Source organism: Salvelinus namaycush, unplaced genomic scaffold (genome assembly GCF_016432855.1).
Source record: "Salvelinus namaycush isolate Seneca unplaced genomic scaffold, SaNama_1.0 Scaffold403, whole genome shotgun sequence".
Taxonomy (NCBI): domain Eukaryota; kingdom Metazoa; phylum Chordata; class Actinopteri; order Salmoniformes; family Salmonidae; genus Salvelinus; species Salvelinus namaycush.
In genome coordinates this window covers 38,334-58,388 of record NW_024061042.1, presented here as the reverse complement: position 1 = coordinate 58,388, position 20,055 = coordinate 38,334, and positions in this window count along the sequence as shown.

The window sequence follows — 20,055 nt, the reverse complement described above, 5'->3', positions numbered from 1 at the left end:
GTTTTTGGGGAATAAACAAAATAAAAGACTTCGAACAACATGTCCCAGGGGTTCTATATGGATTTCACTGAAATATTCTGGAGAGTTTGTGGTGGATTTTGTTATGCGTCAATGAGAATGGCAGACCAGATCTCGTTCAGGCATAAATTATCGCCTGTTCAAGTGGTATAGTACCGTGGAGATGCCAGAAATACAGGCGGATCTTTATCAAAGTACAGTATGCACAGTTTGGTATTATTTCATATAATAACTTCTGCATAAGTCTAACTACCATAATAGAACCATATTAGCATAGCCCTATTCGATAACAGGCTACATCTGAAAAATATTAAGTCCAAACAAAAACAAAGTGCCCATATTAACCAATGCGCAGTCAAATGGCCATTGTCACTGTCAAAGTGCCTGTCGGATAACCCAGAGCATCTCATGGCCCCTCTACTACTATGTATAAATGGATTAGGCGGGCCTCTCTCCTGCAGCTTGGAAGGACATGTACACGGATCACAAATATAAATGCAGCATGTAAAGTGTTGGTCCCATGTTTCATGAACTGAAATACAACATCCCTGAGTGCTTCTGTCTGTAGTAAAGCCCTTTTGTGGGGAAAAACTCATTCTGATTGGTGCAGCCTGGGTCCCCAGAGGGTGGGCCTGGGTCCCCAGAGGGTGGGCCTGGCTGCCAAGAGGGTGGGCCTGGGTCCCCAGAGGGTGGGCCTGGGTCCCCAGAGGGTGGGCCTGGCTGCTAAGTGGGTGGGCCTGGGTCCCCAGAGGGTGGGCCTGGGTTCCCAGAGGGTGGGCCTGGCTGCCAAGTGGGTGGGCCTGGGTCCCCAGAGGGTGGGCCTGGGTTCCCAGAGGGTGGGCCTGGGTCCCCAGAGGGTGGGCCTGGCTGCCAAGTGGGTGGGCCTGGGTCCCCAGAGGGTGGGCCTGGGTGCCCAGAGGGTGGGCCTGGCTGCCAAATGGGTGGGCCTGGGTCCCCAGAGGGTGGCCCTGGGTGCCCAGAGGGTGGGCCTGGCTGCCAAGTGGGTGGGCCTATGCCCTCCAAGAACCACCCATGGCTGCGCCCCTGCCTAGTCGTGTGAAATCCATACATTAGGGCCTTATTTCAATTGACTGATTTCCTTATATGAACTGTAACTCAGTAAAATCTTTGAAATTGTTCCATGTTGCGTTTATACATTTTGTTCAGTATACATCAGAGACTAGGCTGCGTCCCAAATGATAACTTTTTCCCTATTTAGTGCACTACTTTTGACCAGAGCCCATAGGGAATAGGGTGGCATTTGGTATTCCCTATAGAGTGCACTACTTTTGACCAGGGCCCATAGGGAATAGGGTGGCATTTGGTATTCCCTATAGAGTGCACTACTTTTGACCAGGGCCCATAGGGAATAGGGTGGCATTTGGTATTCCCTATAGAGTGCACTACTTTTGACCAGGGCCCATAGGGAATAGGGTGGCATTTGGTATTCCCTATAGAGTGCACTACTTTTGACCAGGTCCCATAGGGAATAGGGTGCCATTTGGTATTCCCTATAGAGTGCACTACTTTTGACCAGGGCCAATAGGGAATAGGGTGCCCTTTTGGAGAGCCAAACACTCTGAATTTACAAACAACAATCTGACAACACTCTGAATTTACGAACGTCCAGAGCGCACGCTGGCACTCCAGAGTGAATTTACGGAACGTCCAGAGCGCACGCTGGCACTCCAGAGTGAATTTACGGAACGTCCAGAGCGCACGCTGGCACTCCAGAGTGAATTTACGGCACTCCAGAGTGAATGTACGAACGTCCAGAGCGCACGCTGGCACTCCAGAGTGAATTTACGAACGTCCAGAGCGCACGCTGGCACTCCAGAGTGAATTTACGGAACGTCCAGAGCGCACGCTGGCACTCCAGAGTGAATTTACGGAACGTCCAGAGCGCACGCTGGCACTCCAGAGTGAATTTACGGAACGTCCAGAGCGCACGCTGGCACTCCAGAGTGAATTTACGGAACGTCCAGAGCGCACGCTGGCACTCCAGAGTGAATTTACGGAACGTCCAGAGCGCACGCTGGCACTCCAGAGTGAATTTACGGAACGTCCAGAGCGCACGCTGGCACACCAGAGTGAATTTACGGACGTCCAGAGCGCACGCTGGCACTCCAGAGTGAATTTACGAACGTCCAGAGCGCACGCAGGCACTCCAGAGTGAATTTACGGAACGTCCAGAGCGCACGCTGGAACTCCAGAGTGAATTTACGAACGTCCAGAGCGCACGCTGGAACTCCAGAGTGAATTTACGAACGTCCAGAGCGCACGCTGGAACTCCAGAGTGAATTTACGGAACGTCCAGAGCGCACGCAGGCACTCCAGAGTGAATTTACAAACGTCCAGAGCGCACGCTGGCACTCCAGAGTGAATTTACGGAACGTCCAGAGCGCACGCAGGCACTCCAGAGTGAATTTACGGAACGTCCAGAGCGCACGCAGGCACTCCAGAGTGAATTTACGAACGTCCAGAGCGCACGCTGGCACTCCAGAGTGAATTTACGGAACGTCCAGTGCGCACGCAGGCACTCCAGAGTGAATTTACGAACGTCCAGAGCGCACGCTGGCACTCCAGAGTGAATTTACGAACGTCCAGAGCGCACGTTGGCACTCCAGAGTGAATTTACGGAACGTCCAGAGCGCACGCTGGCACTCCAGAGTGAATTTACGGAACGTCCAGAGCGCACGCTGGCACTCCAGAGTGAATTTACGGAACGTCCAGAGCGCACGCTGGCACTGCAGAGTGAATTTACGGAACGTCCAGAGCGCACGCTGGCACTCCAGAGTGAATTTACGGAACGTCCAGAGCGCACGCTGGCACTCCAGAGTGAATTTACGGAACGTCCAGAGCGCACGCTGGCACTCCAGAGTGAATTTACGGACGTCCAGAGCGCACGCTGGCACTCCAGAGTGAATTTACGAACGTCCAGAACGCACGCTGGCACTCCAGAGTGAATTTACGAACGTCCAGAGCGCACGCTGGAACTCCAGAGTGAATGTACGAACGTCCAGAGCGCACGCTGGCACTCCAGAGTGAATTTACGAACGTCCAGAGCGCACGCAGGCACTCCAGAGTGAATTTACAAACGCACCCTAAAGCTAACTGGCGAAGCGGCTATGGTTTCCATGGTTTCCAGGTGTTTGATGCCGTTCCATTTGCTCCGTTCCGGACCCTCGGCAGCCTCCTGTGGCCGACATACAGGGGGAATTCTCAATAAGTGGGACCCCTTTTTGCGTTTCTGTCTTCTGTAACCTCTTCAGACATCTATCCAACATAACACATGATACATTTCTGAAATCCACAAGATGTTTCCTAATCACAAAAAATCAGTTGGACTCGCTCTACTTTAACATTGGCGTCCCACAAGTGTCCATATTAGGCCCTCTTCTGTTTACCATCTATATAAATGATCTCCCACCTGCTTGCCCACAAGATGACATGCAGATGTATGCAGACAATACAGTCCTGTATGTACTGTCAAAAAACAGACAACATGCTGTTAACAAGTTAACTGAAGCTATGGGCCATGTCTCTAAATGGTTGGCTGATTCTTGCCTGCATTTAAACATTCACAAGACTGGTTGGATGTACTTCTGTAAGAAAACCATTGATTCTAACCAACGAGCTGTTCCGGTCAATGGGGAGAAACTCAACAGCTGTTCCGGTCAATGGGGAGAAACTCAACAGCTGTTCCGGTCAATGGGGAGAAACTCAACAGCTGTTCCGGTCAATGGGGAGAAACTCAAATGTTGTGTCTAATTTCAATTATCTCGGCATCATTTTGGACTCCCAACTTCATGTTCAAGAAACAGGTGAAGGTGTTGGTGGTTAACACGGTCATGTTTGGATTAAGCTTTAGGTTTACAAGACCTTCCTCTGGAGGCCACCGAACTATGTAGGTATGATGTTCTACCCATCTGAGTTATAGCATCACATGCTGGTCACTAGTAGGAGCTACCATTCAGAAACCAATTGAATCGCTCCACAAACACTTTTATATTACAAACCAAAACAGTTACCACCATTGTCACATCATTTACAAACATCATGTATTCAGTCTGGGCAGCTTTAAGTCTTTAAGATCCTGCATGGTCTTGCTCCTGCACCTCGGCCGGCATGTCACGCTCAAGGAGAGCACCTCCAGGACAACTAGGGCAGTAACTAGAGGGGACTGCGTTGTCCCTTTTCCACACTGTAAACTGGGACAACCCTCCCTCTCAGTAAGAGCTATGACATACTGGAATACTCTGCACATGGACTTGAGAAACTGCACTGATTACTACTCTTACATTTCAATTGAAAACATGGCTGAAATGCATCCAAACCTGTACGCATTAGTTATCTGTGGTTCCTCATGTTCCTGGTGATCGTGTTGTTATTATGAATAGCTTGTTTGCATTGTTTTCAGTGAGTATTTTGTATTTGCGTAGTGGCTGTGTAATGGCCCTTAACGGCCCAGGGACGACGGGTGCAAGTTATCTTCTGTCTAACCCCGGCTCATTTACATGGATGTAGCATCACTGGAATATTGATGTTGATTCATGTGAACTGTCCCCTATAAATACAGAAATACATGTACACTGAGTCAAACACATCGTTTCAGTTTTTTATTTAACTAGGCAAGTCAGTTCAGAACACATTCTTATTTACAATGGTGGCCTAGGAACAGTGGGTTAACTGCCTTGTTCAGGGAAAAAACAACAGATTTTTACCTTGTGGTTTCTCTGTAAGGGCTTAGTAACAATATCTTGTTATTTCTTGTCAAACCAAGAAATAAACGCGTCAAGATTAAGATGTCCCAGTTTATATGATGTCCCGTTCTTTCCCAAATTCACCCTAAATTCGTGACAGGCTGTGACTCTCAGACCTAACGGGACTGTCACAGTCACATACAAGCAAAAAATGTGTAAAAGAAATGGAGCGCTATTTGCCTTTGTTGTGTCTTTTACACATCTGTGGGCCAAGGATCAGCATGCGCAAGGCACCTTCTTCTTCTGTGGATTTTAAATGGCTGTTGGCAACTAACTTAAAGGTGCATTACCGCCACCAACTGGACTGGAGTGTGGACCAGAGACAGGGAAGGTCTAAATCCTACCCAATAATCTGGTCTCCCTAAACTAAGGAAACAGAATACATAATTAAATACTACATCCCCTGATGTTTTTCCCCACTAGTTCACTTGATCCTGGCTCTTCAAGCCCATTACTCCTCAAATCTAATAACAATCGCTCCCTTTCACATGTTTCTGCCACTGAAATAGAACATGTTCCACTGTCTCCATCTCCTCCTGACAATGATCACACCTCCCAGTCGGATGTTTCCCCACCACTTTCAACTTAAGGTTTAGCCTTGTGTGTCCCAATCTCAGCCTTGGGACTACACTTTCCTCCCTTCTCTCTCGGCCTGAGGACCCCCCCACCTGTTCCTGGATCTTATACAGGTGTCTTCCCTTTCTCTCCCTGTTCCTGGATCTTATACAGGTGTCTTCCCTTTCTCTCCCTGTTCCTGGATCTTATACAGGTGTCTTCCCTTTCTCTCCCTGTTCCTGGATCTTATACAGGTGTCTTCCCTTTCTCTCCCTGTTCCTGGATCTTATACAGGTGTCTTCCCTTTCTCTCCCTGTTCCTGGATCTTATACAGGTGTCTTCCCTTTCTCTCCCTGTTCCTGGATCTTATACAGGTGTCTTCCCTTTCTCTCCCTGTTCCTGGATGTTATACAGGTGTCTTCCCTTTCTCTCTCTGTTCCTGGATCTTATACAGGTGTCTTCCCTTTCTCTCCCTGTTCCTGGATCTTATACAGGTGTCTTCCTTTTCTCTCCCTGTTCCTGGATCTTATACAGGTGTCTTCCCTTTCTCTCTCTGTTCCTGGATCTTATACAGGTGTCTTCCCTTTCTCTCTCTGTTCCTGGATCTTATACAGGTGTCTTCCATTTCTCTCCCTGTTCCTGGATCTTATACAGGTGTCTTCCCTTTCTCTCCCTGTTCCTGGATCTTATACAGGTGTCTTCTCTTTCTCTCCCTGTTCCTGGATCTTATACAGGTGTCCTCCCTTTCTCTCTCTGTTCCTGGATCTTATACAGGTGTCTTCCCTTTCTCTCCCTGTTCCTGGATCTTATACAGGTGTCTTCCCTTTCTCTCCCTGTTCCTGGATCTTATACAGGTGTCTTCCCTTTCTCTCTCTGTTCCTGGATCTTATACAGGTGTCTTCCCTTTCTCTCCCTGTTCCTGGATCTTATACAGGTGTCTTCCCTTTCTCTCCCTGTTCCTGGATGTTATACAGGTGTCTTCCCTTTCTCTCTCTGTTCCTGGATCTTATACAGGTGTCTTCCCTTTCTCTCCCTGTTCCTGGATCTTATACAGGTGTCTTCCTTTTCTCTCCCTGTTCCTGGATCTTATACAGGTGTCTTCCCTTTCTCTCTCTGTTCCTGGATCTTATACAGGTGTCTTCCCTTTCTCTCTCTGTTCCTGGATCTTATACAGGTGTCTTCCATTTCTCTCCCTGTTCCTGGATCTTATACAGGTGTCTTCCCTTTCTCTCCCTGTTCCTGGATCTTATACAGGTGTCTTCCCTTTCTCTCCCTGTTCCTGGATCTTATACAGGTGTCTTCTCTTTCTCTCCCTGTTCCTGGATCTTATACAGGTGTCTTCCATTTCTCTCCCTGTTCCTGGATCTTATACAGGTGTCTTCCATTTCTCTCCCTGTTCCTGGATCTTATACAGGTGTCTTCCATTTCTCTCCCTGTTCCTGGATCTTATACAGGTGTCTTCTCTTTCTCTCCCTGTTCCTGGATCTTATACAGGTGTCCTTCCTTTCTCTCCCTGTTCCTGGATCTTATACAGGTGTCCTCCCTTTCTCTCCCTGTTCCTGGATCTTATACAGGTGTCTTCCCTTTCTCTCTCTGTTCCTGGATCTTATACAGGTGTCCTCCCTTTCTCTCCCTGTTCCTGGATCTTATACAGGTGTCCTCCCTTTCTCTCCCTGTTCCTGGATGTTCTACAGGGGTCTTCCCTTTCTCTCCCTGTTCCTGGATCTTATACAGGTGTCTTCCCTTTCTCTCCCTGTTCCTGGATCTTATACAGGTGTCTTCCCTTTCTCTCTCTGTTCCTGGATCTTATACAGGTGTCCTCCCTTTCTCTCCCTGTTCCTGGATCTTATACAGGTGTCTTCCCTTTCTCTCCCTGTTCCTGGATCTTATACAGGTGTCCTCCCTTTCTCTCCCTGTTCCTGGATCTTATACAGGTGTCCTCCCTTTCTCTCCCTGTTCCTGGATGTTCTACAGGGGTCTTCCCTTTCTCTCCCTGTTCCTGGATCTTATACAGGTGTCTTCCCTTTCTCTCCCTGTTCCTGGATCTTATACAGGTGTCCTCCCTTTCTCTCTCTGTTCCTGGATCTTATACAGGTGTCCTCCCTTTCTCTCCCTGTTCCTGGATCTTATACAGGTGTCGTCCCTTTCTCTCCCTGTTCCTGGATCTTATACAGGTGTCCTCCCTTTCTCTCCCTGTTCCTGGATCTTATACAGGTGTCTTCCCTTTCTCTCCCTGTTCCTGGATGTTATACAGGTGTCTTCCCTTTCTCTCCCTGTTCCTGTATCTTATACAGGTGTCTTCCCTTTCTCTCCCTGTTCCTGGATCTTATACAGGTGTCCTCCCTTTCTCTCTCTGTTCCTGGATCTTATACAGGTGTCGTCCCTTTCTCTCCCTGTTCCTGGATGTTATACAGGTGTCTTCCCTTTCTCTCTCTGTTCCTGGATCTTATACAGGTGTCCTCCCTTTCTCTCCCTGTTCCTGGATGTTCTACAGGTGTCCTCCCTTTCTCTCCCTGTTCCTGGATCTTATACAGGTGTCCTCCCTTTCTCTCCCTGTTCCTGGATCTTATACAGGTGTCCTCCCTTTCTCTCCCTGTTCCTGGATGTTCTACAGGGGTCTTCCCTTTCTCTCCCTGTTCCTGGATCTTATACAGGTGTCTTCCCTTTCTCTCCCTGTTCCTGGATCTTATACAGGTGTCCTCCCTTTCTCTCTCTGTTCCTGGATCTTATACAGGTGTCCTCCCTTTCTCTCCCTGTTCCTGGATCTTATACAGGTGTCGTCCCTTTCTCTCCCTGTTCCTGGATCTTATACAGGTGTCCTCCCTTTCTCTCCCTGTTCCTGGATCTTATACAGGTGTCTTCCCTTTCTCTCCCTGTTCCTGGATGTTATACAGGTGTCTTCCCTTTCTCTCCCTGTTCCTGTATCTTATACAGGTGTCTTCCCTTTCTCTCCCTGTTCCTGGATCTTATACAGGTGTCCTCCCTTTCTCTCTCTGTTCCTGGATCTTATACAGGTGTCGTCCCTTTCTCTCCCTGTTCCTGGATGTTATACAGGTGTCTTCCCTTTCTCTCTCTGTTCCTGGATCTTATACAGGTGTCCTCCCTTTCTCTCCCTGTTCCTGGATGTTCTACAGGTGTCCTCCCTTTCTCTCCCTGTTCCTGGATCTTATACAGGTGTCTTCCCTTTCTCTCCCTGTTCCTGGATCTTATACAGGTGTCCTCCCTTTCTCTCCCTGTTCCTGGATCTTATACAGGTGTCTTCCCTTTCTCTCCCTGTTCCTGGATCTTATACAGGTGTCTTCCCTTTCTCTCCCTGTTCCTGGATCTTATACAGGTGTCTTCCCTTTCTCTCCCTGTTCCTGGATGTTATACAGGTGTCTTCCCTTTCTCTCCCTGTTCCTGGATCTTATACAGGTGTCCTTCCTTTCTCTCCCTGTTCCTGGATCTTATACAGGTGTCCTCCCTTTCTCTCCCTGTTCCTGGATCTTATACAGGTGTCTTCCCTTTCTCTCTCTGTTCCTGGATCTTATACAGGTGTCCTCCCTTTCTCTCCCTGTTCCTGGATCTTATACAGGTGTCCTCCCTTTCTCTCCCTGTTCCTGGATGTTCTACAGGGGTCTTCCCTTTCTCTCCCTGTTCCTGGATCTTATACAGGTGTCCTCCCTTTCTCTCTCTGTTCCTGGATCTTATACAGGTGTCCTCCCTTTCTCTCCCTGTTCCTGGATCTTATACAGGTGTCCTCCCTTTCTCTCCCTGTTCCTGGATCTTATACAGGTGTCCTCCCTTTCTCTCCCTGTTCCTGGATCTTATACAGGTGTCTTCCCTTTCTCTCCCTGTTCCTGGATGTTATACAGGTGTCTTCCCTTTCTCTCCCTGTTCCTGGATCTTATACAGGTGTCTTCCCTTTCTCTCCCTGTTCCTGGATCTTATACAGGTGTCTTCCCTTTCTCTCACTGTTCCTGGATCTTATACAGGTGTCTTCCCTTTCTCTCCCTGTTCCTGGATCTTATACAGGTGTCCTCCCTTTCTCTCCCTGTTCCTGGATCTTATACAGGTGTCTTCCCTTTCTCTCCCTGTTCCTGGATCTTATACAGGTGTCTTCCCTTTCTCTCCCTGTTCCTGGATCTTATACAGGTGTCTTCCCTTTCTCTCCCTGTTCCTGGATCTTATACAGGTGTCTTCCCTTTCTCTCCCTGTTCCTGGATCTTATACAGGTGTCTTCCCTTTCTCTCTCTGTTCCTGGATCTTATACAGGTGTCTTCCCTTTCTCTCTCTGTTCCTGGATCTTATACAGGTGTCTTCCCTTTCTCTCCCTGTTCCTGGATCTTATACAGGTGTCTCCCCTTTCTCTCCCTGTTCCTGGATGTTATACAGGTGTCTTCCCTTTCTCTCCCTGTTCCTGGATCTTATACAGGTGTCCTCCCTTTCTCTCTCTGTTCCTGGATCTTATACAGGTGTCCTCCCTTTCTCTCTCTGTTCCTGGATCTTATACAGGTGTCTCCCCTTTCTCTCCCTGTTCCTGGATGTTATACAGGTGTCTTCCCTTTCTCTCTCTGTTCCTGGATCTTATACAGGTGTCTTCCCTTTCTCTCCCTGTTCCTGGATCTTATACAGGTGTCTTCCCTTTCTCTCTCTGTTCCTGGATCTTATACAGGTGTCTTCCCTTTCTCTCTCTGTTCCTGGATCTTATACAGGTGTCCTTCCCTTTCTCTCTATGTTTCCTGGGATATTATACAGGTGTCTTCCCTTTCATCTCCTATGTTCCTGGATCTATACAGGTGTCCTCCCTTCTCTATCCTGTGTCCTGGATCTTATACAGGTGTCATTCCCTTTCTCTCCCTGTTCCTGGATCTTATACAGGTGTCTCCCTTTCTCTCCCTGTTCCTGGATGTTATACAGGTGTCTTCCCTTTCTCTCCCTGTTCCTGGATCTTATACAGGTGTCTTCCCTTTCTCTCCCTGTTCCTGGATCTTATACAGGTGTCTATTCCCTTTCTCTCTCTCTGTTCCTGGATCTTATACAGGTGTCTTCCCTTTCTCTCTCTGTTCCTGGATCTTATACAGGTGTCCTCCCTTTCTCTCCCTGTTCCTGGATCTTATACAGGTGTCTTCCCTTTCTCTCCCTGTTCCACAACTCTGACCATTAGTTTTGAACCACTGTTCTTATGAACCCCTTGGTCTCTGCTTTACTGATTGACATTTCCATCTCAACATTAGGATGTTTTAAGAGGCTGCTTGGCAATGATATCCACTTCCTCATTCCCCTCTACTCCCACATGATCTGGTAGCCAGAGGAACATCCCAAATACCACAATCTGTCTCACCCTATACAAGTACTGCAAGACCTCATTCAATACATCCTGTGTGCTCTGAGACACACATGAATTTAAGCTCATCAGTGCTGCACATGAGTCAGAGCAGATGACTTGCACAAGGTACCCCTATCAGACTTAACATATGGACCCATGACATCACACATCCATCATGCTACGGTATTTCAGTATTTCAATAATCCAGGATATTTTAACTATTCTGTTCTTGCCACGGATATTACAATGACCAGCCCTCTTTCAATCGATTCAAAACATTAATCCTTTCCTCCCTTCTCCCTCTCTCCTTCCTTACCCTCCTCTCCTCCCACTGTCCTCCCTTCTTCTCCCCCCTTCCATTTCCCTCTCCTCCTCCTTCCCCTCTCTTCCCCTCCTCCTTTTCTCCCCAGAGTCCCCATTGATCTAACAAGGATGGATTGGTGAGTCAAAGCAATCCTAACCTAGCTTCCACTTATCCAGCCACAGGTCAGTGATTATTGACTAGTATTAGAACAACACAGGGCATGATTATCTGCTGCTCCCAGATTTGTTTGACTGTCTTGTCAAATCCTACATGACAATGACCACAGGAGTTGGCAAGACAGCACACAAACAGATCTGGGACCAGGCTACTGTGCTGCTGCTACTTCTGCTGCTACCGGTCCCTCCTCTTCCCTTTCCTCAGGCTCCATGTCCCTATCATCAAGGAGAGAGGAAGGAAAGGAGGAAGGATGCATAAAGTATTAGAATGGGTCCTGAGCTGCAGGTTCCTCTTCCCTTTCCTCAGGCTCCATGTCCCTATCATCAAGGAGAGATGAAGGAAAGGAGGAAGGATGCATAAAGTATTAGAATGGGTCCTGAGCTGCTACCGGTCCCTCCTCTTCCCTTTCCTCAGGCTCCATGTCCCTATCATCAAGGAGGGAGGACGGAAAGGAGGAAGGATGCATAAAGTATTAGAATGGGCCCTGAGCTGCTACCGGTCCCTCCTCTTCCCTTTCCTCAGGCTCCATGTCCCTATCACCAAGGAGGGAGGAAGGAAAGGAGGAAGGATGCATAAAGTATTAGAATGGGTCCTGAGCTGCTTGTCCCTCTTCCCTTCCCTCAGGCTCTATGTCCCTATCATCAAGGAGAGAGGAAGGAAAGGAGGAAGGATGCATAAAGTATTAGAATGTGCCCTGAGCGGCTGGTCCCTCTTCCCTTCCCTCAGGCTCTATGTCCCTATCACCAAGGAGAGAGGAAGGAAAGGAGGAAGGATGCATAAAGTATTAGAATGGGTCCTGAGCTGCAGGTCCCTCTACCCTTCCCTCAGGCTATATGTCCCTATCATCAAGGAGAGAGGAAGGAAAGGAGGAAGGATGCATAAAGTATTAGAATGGGCCCTGAGCTGCTGGTCCCTCTTCCCTTCCCTCAGGCTCTATGACCCTATCATCAAGGAGAGAGGAAGGAAAGGAGGAAGGATGAATAAAGTATTAGAATGGGTCCTGAGCTGCTGGTCCCTCTTCCCTTCCCTCAGGCTCTATGACCCTATCATCAAGGAGAGAGGAAGGAAAGGAGGAAGGATGAATAAAGTATTAGAATGGGTCCTGAGCGGCTGGTCCCTCTTCTTCCCTCAGGCTCTATGTCCCTATCATCAAGGAGAGAGGAAGGAAAGGAGGAAGGATGAATAAAGTATTAGAATGGGTCCTGAACTGCTGGTCCCTCTTCTCTTCCCTCAGGCTCTATGTCCCTATCATCAAGGAGAGAGGAAGGAAAGGAGGAAGGATGCATAAAGTATTAGAATGGGTCCTGAGCTGCTGGTCCCTCTTCTCTTCCCTCAGGCTCTATGTCCCTATCATCAAGGAGGAGGAAGGAAAGGAGGGAAGGATGAATAAAGTATTAGAATGGGTCCTGAGCTGCTGGTCCCTCTTCCATTCCCTCAGGCTCTATGTCCCTATCACCAAGGAGAGAGGAAGGAAAGGAGGAAGGATGAATAAAGTATTAGAATGGGTCCTGAGCTGCAGGTTCCTCTTCCCTTCCCTCAGGCTCTATGTCCCTATCATCAAGGAGAGAGGAAGGAAAGGAGGAAGGATGCATAAAGTATTAGAATGGGTCCTGAGCTGCTGGTCCCTCCTCTTCCCTCAGGCTCTATGTCCCTATCATCAAGGAGAGAGGAAGGAAAGGAGGAAGGATGAATAAAGTATTAGAATGGGTCCTGAGCTGCTGGTCCCTCTTCCATTCCCTCAGGCTCTATGTCCCTATCACCAAGGAGAGAGGAAGGAAAGGAGGAAGGATGCATAAAGTATTAGAATGGGTCCTGAGCTGCTGGTCCATCCTCTTCCCTTCCCTCAGGCTCTATGTCCCTATCACCAAGGAGGGAGGAAGGAAAGGAGGAAGGATGAATAAAGTATTAGAATGGGTCCTGAGCTGCTGGTCCCTCTTCCCTTCCCTCAGGCTCTATGTCCCTATCATCAAGGAGAGAGGAAGGAAAGGAGGAAGGATGCATAAAGTATTAGAATGGGTCCTGAGCTGCTTCCCTTCCCTCAGGCTCTGAGAACAGCAGAACACCACGTCCAACAGCAGACATTTAGACAGGAATGTCATCTCTCAACAGAGCATGACAAACAGGAAAAACTCATTCCTGGAAACGAACATTTTGCAGTCTTTTTATTTATTTTATTTAACTAGGCAAGTCAGTTAAGAACAAATTCTTATTTACAATGACGGCCTACCGGAAGGCAAAAGTCCTCCTGCGGGGACGGGGGCTGGGATTAAAAATAAAAATATAGGACAAAACACACATCACGACAAGAGAGACAACACAACACTACATAAAGAGAGACCTAAGACAACAACATAGCATGGCAGCAACACATGACAACACAGCAGTAGAACAAACATGGTAGTAACACAGCCATGGTAGTAACACAGCATGGTAGTAACACAGCATGGTAGTAACACAGCATGTAGTAACACAGCATGGTAGTAACACAGCATGGTAGTAACACAGCATGGTAGTAACACAGCATGGTAGTAACACAACATGGTAGTAACACAACATGGTAGTAACACAGCATGGTAGTAACACAGCATGGTAGTAACACAACATGACAACAACATGGTAGTAACACAACATGACAACAACATGGTAGTAACACAGCATGGTAGTAACACAACATGGTAGTAACACAGCATGGTAGTAACACAGCATGGTAGTAACACAGCATGGTAGTAACACAGCATGGTAGTAACACAGCATGGTAGTAACACAGCATGGTAGTAAACACAGGTAGTAACACAGCATGGTAGTAACACAACATGGTAGTAACACAACATGTGTAACACGCATGGTAGTAACACGCATGGTAGTAACACAACATGACAACAACATGGTAGTAACACAACATGACAACAACATGTAGTAACACAGCATGGTAGTAAACACACATGGTAGTAACACAACATGGTAGATAACACAGCATGGTAGTAACACAGCATGGTAGTAAACACAGCATGGTAGTAACACAGCATGGTAGTAACACAGCATGGTAGTAACACAACATGGTAGTAACACAGCATGGTAGTAACACAGCATGGTAGTAACACAGCATGGTAGTAACACAACATGGTAGTAACACAACATGGTAGTAACACAGCATGGTAGTAACACAGCATGGTAGTAACACAGCATGGTAGTAACACAGCATGGTAGTAACACAACATGGTAAACAAACATGGTAGTAACACAGCATGGTAGTAACACAGCATGGTAGTAACACAGCATGGTAGTAACACAACATGGTAGTAACACAACATGGTAGTAACACAGCATGGTAGTAACACAACATGGTAGTAACACAGCATGGTAGTAACACAACATGGTAGTAACACAGCATGGTAGTAACACAACATGGTAGTAACACAGCATGGTAGTAACACAACATGGTAGTAACACAGCATGGTAGTAACACAGCATGGTAGTAACACAACATGGTAGTAACACAGCATGGTAGTAACACAACATGGTAGTAACACAGCATGGTAGTAACACAACATGACAACAACATGGTAGCAACACAACATGGCAGCAGCACAAAACATGGTACAAATATTATTTGTCACAGAAAACAACACAAAGGGCAAGGTCGAGACAACAACACATCACGCGAAGCAGCCACAACAGTCAGTAAGAGAGTCCATGATGGACTCTTTGAATGAAGAGATGTGGAGACAAAACTGTCCAGAGTCAGCAGATAACATCCAGTACTGTGTTTGTGTGTCGATCATCAACCGATATGCTGACTGTGTCTATGTCTGTGTATGCTGACTGTGTCTATGTCTGTGTATGCTGACTGTGTCTGTGTATACTGACTGTGTCTGTGTCTGTGTATGCTGACTGTGTCTGTGTATACTGACTGTGTCTGTGTATGCTGACTCTATGTCTGTGTATGCTGACTGTGTATATGTCTGTGTATGCTGACTGTGTCTATGTCTGTGTATGCTGACTGTGTCTATGTCTGTGTATGCTGACTGTGTCTATGTCTGTGTATGCTGACTGTGTCTATGTCTGTGTATGCTGACTGTGTCTATGTCTGTGTACGCTGACTGTGTCTATGTCTGTGTACGCTGACTGTGTCTATGTCTGTGTATGCTGACTGTGTCTATGTCTGTGTATGCTGACTGTGTCTATGTCTGTGTATGCTGACTCTATGTCTGTGTATGCTGACTGTGTCTATGTCTGTGTAGCTGACTGTGTCTATGTCTGTGTATGCTGACTGTCTGTGTCTGTGTATGCTGACTGTGTCTATGTCTGTGTATACTGACTGTGTATATGTCTGTGTATGCTGACTGTGTCTATGTCTGTGTATGCTGACTGTGTCTATGTCTGTGTATGCTGACTCTATGTCTGTGTATGCTGACTGTGTATATGTCTGTGTATGCTGACTGTGTCTATGTCTGTGTATGCTGACTGTGTATATGTCTGTGTACGCTGACTGTGTCTATGTCTGTGTACGCTGACTGTGTCTATGTCTGTGTATGCTGACTGTGTCTATGTCTGTGTATGCTGACTCTATGTCTGTGTATGCTGACTGTGTCTATGTCTGTGTATGCTGACTGTGTCTATGTCTGTGTATGCTGACTGTGTCTGTGTCTGTGTATGCTGACTGTGTATATGTCTGTGTATACTGACTGTGTATATGTCTGTGTATGCTGACTGTGTCTATGTCTGTGTATACTGACTGTGTATATGTCTGTGTATACTGACTGTGTATATGTCTGTGTATGCTGACTGTGTCTATGTCTGTGTATGCTGACTGTGTCTATGTCTGTGTATGCTGACTGTCTATGTCTGTGTATGCTGACTGTGTCTATGTCTGTGTATGCTGACTGTGTCTATGTCTGTGTATGCTGACTGTGTCTATGTCTGTGTATGCTGACTCTATGTCTGTGTATACTGACTGTGTATATGTCTGTGTATGCTGACTGTCTATGTCTGTGTATGCTGACTGTGTCTATGTCTGTGTATGCTGACTGTCTATGTCTGTGTATGCTGACTGTGTCTATGTCTGTGTATGCTGACTCTATGTCTGTGTATACTGACTGTGTATATGTCTGTGTATGCTGACTGTCTATGTCTGTGTATGCTGACTGTGTCTATGTCTGTGTATGCTGACTCTATGTCTGTGTATACTGACTGTGTATATGTCTGTGTATGCTGACTGTGTATGCTGACTGTGTCTATGTCTGTGTACGTGACTCTATGTCTGTGTATACTGACTGTTATAGTCGTGTATGGTGACTGTGATATTGACTCTATGTCTGTGTATACTGACTGTGTATATGTCTGTGTATGCTGACTGTGTATGCTGACTGTGTCTATGTCTGTGTATACTGACTGTGTATATGTCTGTGTATGCTGACTGTGTATGCTGACTGTGTCTATGTCTGTGTATACTGACTGTGTCTATGTCTGTGTATGCTGACTGTGTATGCTGACCGTGTCTATGTCTGTGTATACTGACTGTGTATATGTCTGTGTATGCTGACTGTGTATATGTCTGTGTATGCTGACTGTGTCTATGTCTGTGTATGCTGACTGTGTCTATGTCTGTGTATACTGACTGTGTCTATGTCTGTGTATGCTGACTGTGTCTGTGTCTGTGTATACTGACTGTGTCTGTGTCTGTGTATGCTGACTGTGTCTGTGTCTGTGTCTGTGTATGCTGACTGTGTCTATGTCTGTGTATGCTGACTCTATGTCTGTGTATACTGACTGTGTATATGTCTGTGTATGCTGACTGTGTATGCTGACTGTGTCTATGTCTGTGTATGCTGACTCTATGTCTGTGTATACTGACTGTGTATATGTCTGTGTATGGTGACTGTGTATGCTGACTCTATGTCTGTGTATACTGACTGTGTATATGTCTGTGTATGCTGACTGTGTATGCTGACTGTGTCTATGTCTGTGTATACTGACTGTGTATATGTCTGTGTATGCTGACTGTGTATGCTGACTGCTATGTCTGTGTATACTGACTGTGTCTATGTCTGTGTATGCTGACTGTGTATGCTGACCGTGTCTATGTCTGTGTATACTGACTGTGTATATGTCTGTGTATGCTGACTGTGTATATGTCTGTGTATGCTGACGGTTCTATTGTGTATGCTGACTGTGTCTATGTCTGTGTATACTGACTGTGTCTATGTCTGTGTATGCTGACTGTGTCTGTGTCTGTGTATACTGACTGTGTCTGTGTCTGTGTATGCTGACTGTGTCTGTGTCTGTGTATGCTGACTGTGTCTATGTCTGTGTATGCTGACTGTGCTATTTCTGGTTGCTGACTGTGTATATGTCTGTGTATGCTGACTGTGTATATGTCTGTGTATGCTGACTGTGTCTATGTCTGTGTATGCTGACTGTGTCTATGTCTGTGTATACTGACTGTGTCTATGTCTGTGTATGCTGACTCTATGTCTGTGTATACTGACTGTGTCTATGTCTGTGTATACTGACTGTGTCTATGTCTGTGTATGCTGACTGTGTCTATGTCTGTGTATGCTGACTGTGTATATGTCTGTGTATGCTGACTGTGTATATGTCTGTGTATGCTGACTGTGTATATGTATGCTGACTGGTATGTCTGTGTATGTGACTGTGTCTATGTCTGTGTATGCTGACTGTATGTGTGTGTATGCTGACTGTGTCTATGTATGCTGACTGTATGTCTGTGTATGCTGACTGTGTATATGTCTGTGTATGCTGACTGTGTATATGTCTGTGTATGCTGACTGTGTATATGTATGCTGACTGTATGTCTGTGTATGCTGACTGTGTCTATGTCTGTGTATGCTGACTGTGTCTGTGTCTGTGTATGCTGACTGTGTCTATGTCTGTGTATGCTGACTGTGTCTATGTCTGTGTATGCTGACTGTGTCTATGTCTGTGTATGCTGACTGTGTATATGTCTGTGTATGCTGACTGTGTATATGTATGCTGACTGTATGTCTGTGTATGCTGACTGTGTCTATGTCTGTGTATGCTGACTGTATGTCTGTGTATGCTGACTGTGTCTATGTCTGTGTATGCTGACTGTATGTCTGTGTATGCTGACTGTGTCTATGTCTGTGTATGCTGACTGTGTATATGTCTGTGTATGCTGACTGTGTATATGTCTGTGTATGCTGACTGTGTATATGTCTGTGTATGCTGACTGTATGTCTGTGTATGCTGACTGTGTATGTCTGTGTATGCTGACTGTGTATGTCTGTGTATGCTGACTGTCTATGTCTGTGTATACTGACTGTCTATGTCTGTGTATGCTGACTGTGTCTATGTCTGTGTATGCTGACTGTATGTCTGTGTATGCTGACTGTGTCTATGTCTGTGTATGCTGACTGTGTATATGTCTGTGTATGCTGACTGTGTATATGTCTGTGTATGCTGACTGTGTATATGTCTGTGTATGCTGACTGTGTATATGTCTGTGTATGCTGACTGTGTATATGTCTGTGTATGCTGACTGTATGTCTGTGTATGCTGACTGTATGTCTGTGTATGCTGACTGTGTATATGTCTGTGTATGCTGACTGTGTATATGTCTGTGTATGCTGACTGTGTATGTCTGTGTAAACTCCTGCTCCACAACACCTGCTGCGGTTGGTCTTTTAGAAAGAATAACTGAGACACACTAAGAGGCATAGTGATTGTATCGACCATAGTGAGGCATAGTGATTGTATCGACCATAGTGATTGTATCGACCATAGTGAGGCATAGTGATTGTATCGACCATAGTGAGGCATAGTGATTGTATCGACCATAGCGAGGCATAGTGATTGTATCGACCATAGTGATTGTATCGACCATAGTGAGGCATAGTGATTGTATCGACCATAGTGGAGGCCATAGTGATGTATCGAACATAGTGAGGCATAGTGATTGTATGACCATAGTGAGGCATAGTGGTGTTAGTCGAAACATAGTGAGGCATAGTGAGTATCGACCATAGTGAGGCATAGTGATTGTATCGACCATAGTGAGGCATAGTGATTGTATCGACCATGTGTAGGCCATAGTGATGTATCGCCATAGGAGGCATATGTGATGTATAGACCATAGTGAGGCATAGTGATTGTATTGACCATAGTGAGCATAGTGAGTGTATCGACCATAGTGAGGCATAGTGATTGTATCGACCATAGTGAGGCATAGTGATTGTATCGACCATAGTGAGGCATAGTGATTGTATCGACCATAGTGAGGCATAGTGATTGTATCGACCATAGTGATTGTATCGACCATAGTGATTGTATCGACCATAGTGAGGTATAGTGATTGTATCGACCATAGTGAGGCATAGTGATTGTATCGACCATAGTGAGGCATAGTGATTGTATCGACCATAGTGATTGTATCGACCATAGTGATTGTATCGACCATAGTGATTGTATCGACCATAGTGAGGTATAGTGATTGTATCGACCATAGTGAGGCATAGTGATTGTATCGACCATAGTGAGGCATAGTGATTGTATCGACCACAGTGAGGCATAGTGAGTGTATCGACCACAGTGAGGCATAGTGATTGTACCGACCATAGTGAGGCATAGTGATTGTATCGACCATAGTGAGGTATAGTGATTGTATCGACCATAGTGAGGCATAGTGATTGTATCGACCACAGTGAGGCATAGTGAGTGTATCGACCATAGTGAGGCATAGTGATTGTATCGACCACAGTGAGGCATAGTGATTGTACCGACCATAGTGAGGCATAGTGATTGTATCGACCATAGTGAGGCATAGTGAGTGATCGACATAGGAGGCATAGTGATTGTATCGACCATAGTGAGGCATAGTGAGTGTATCGACCATAGTGAGGCATAGTGATTGTATCGACCATAGTGATTGTATCGACCATAGTGATTGTATC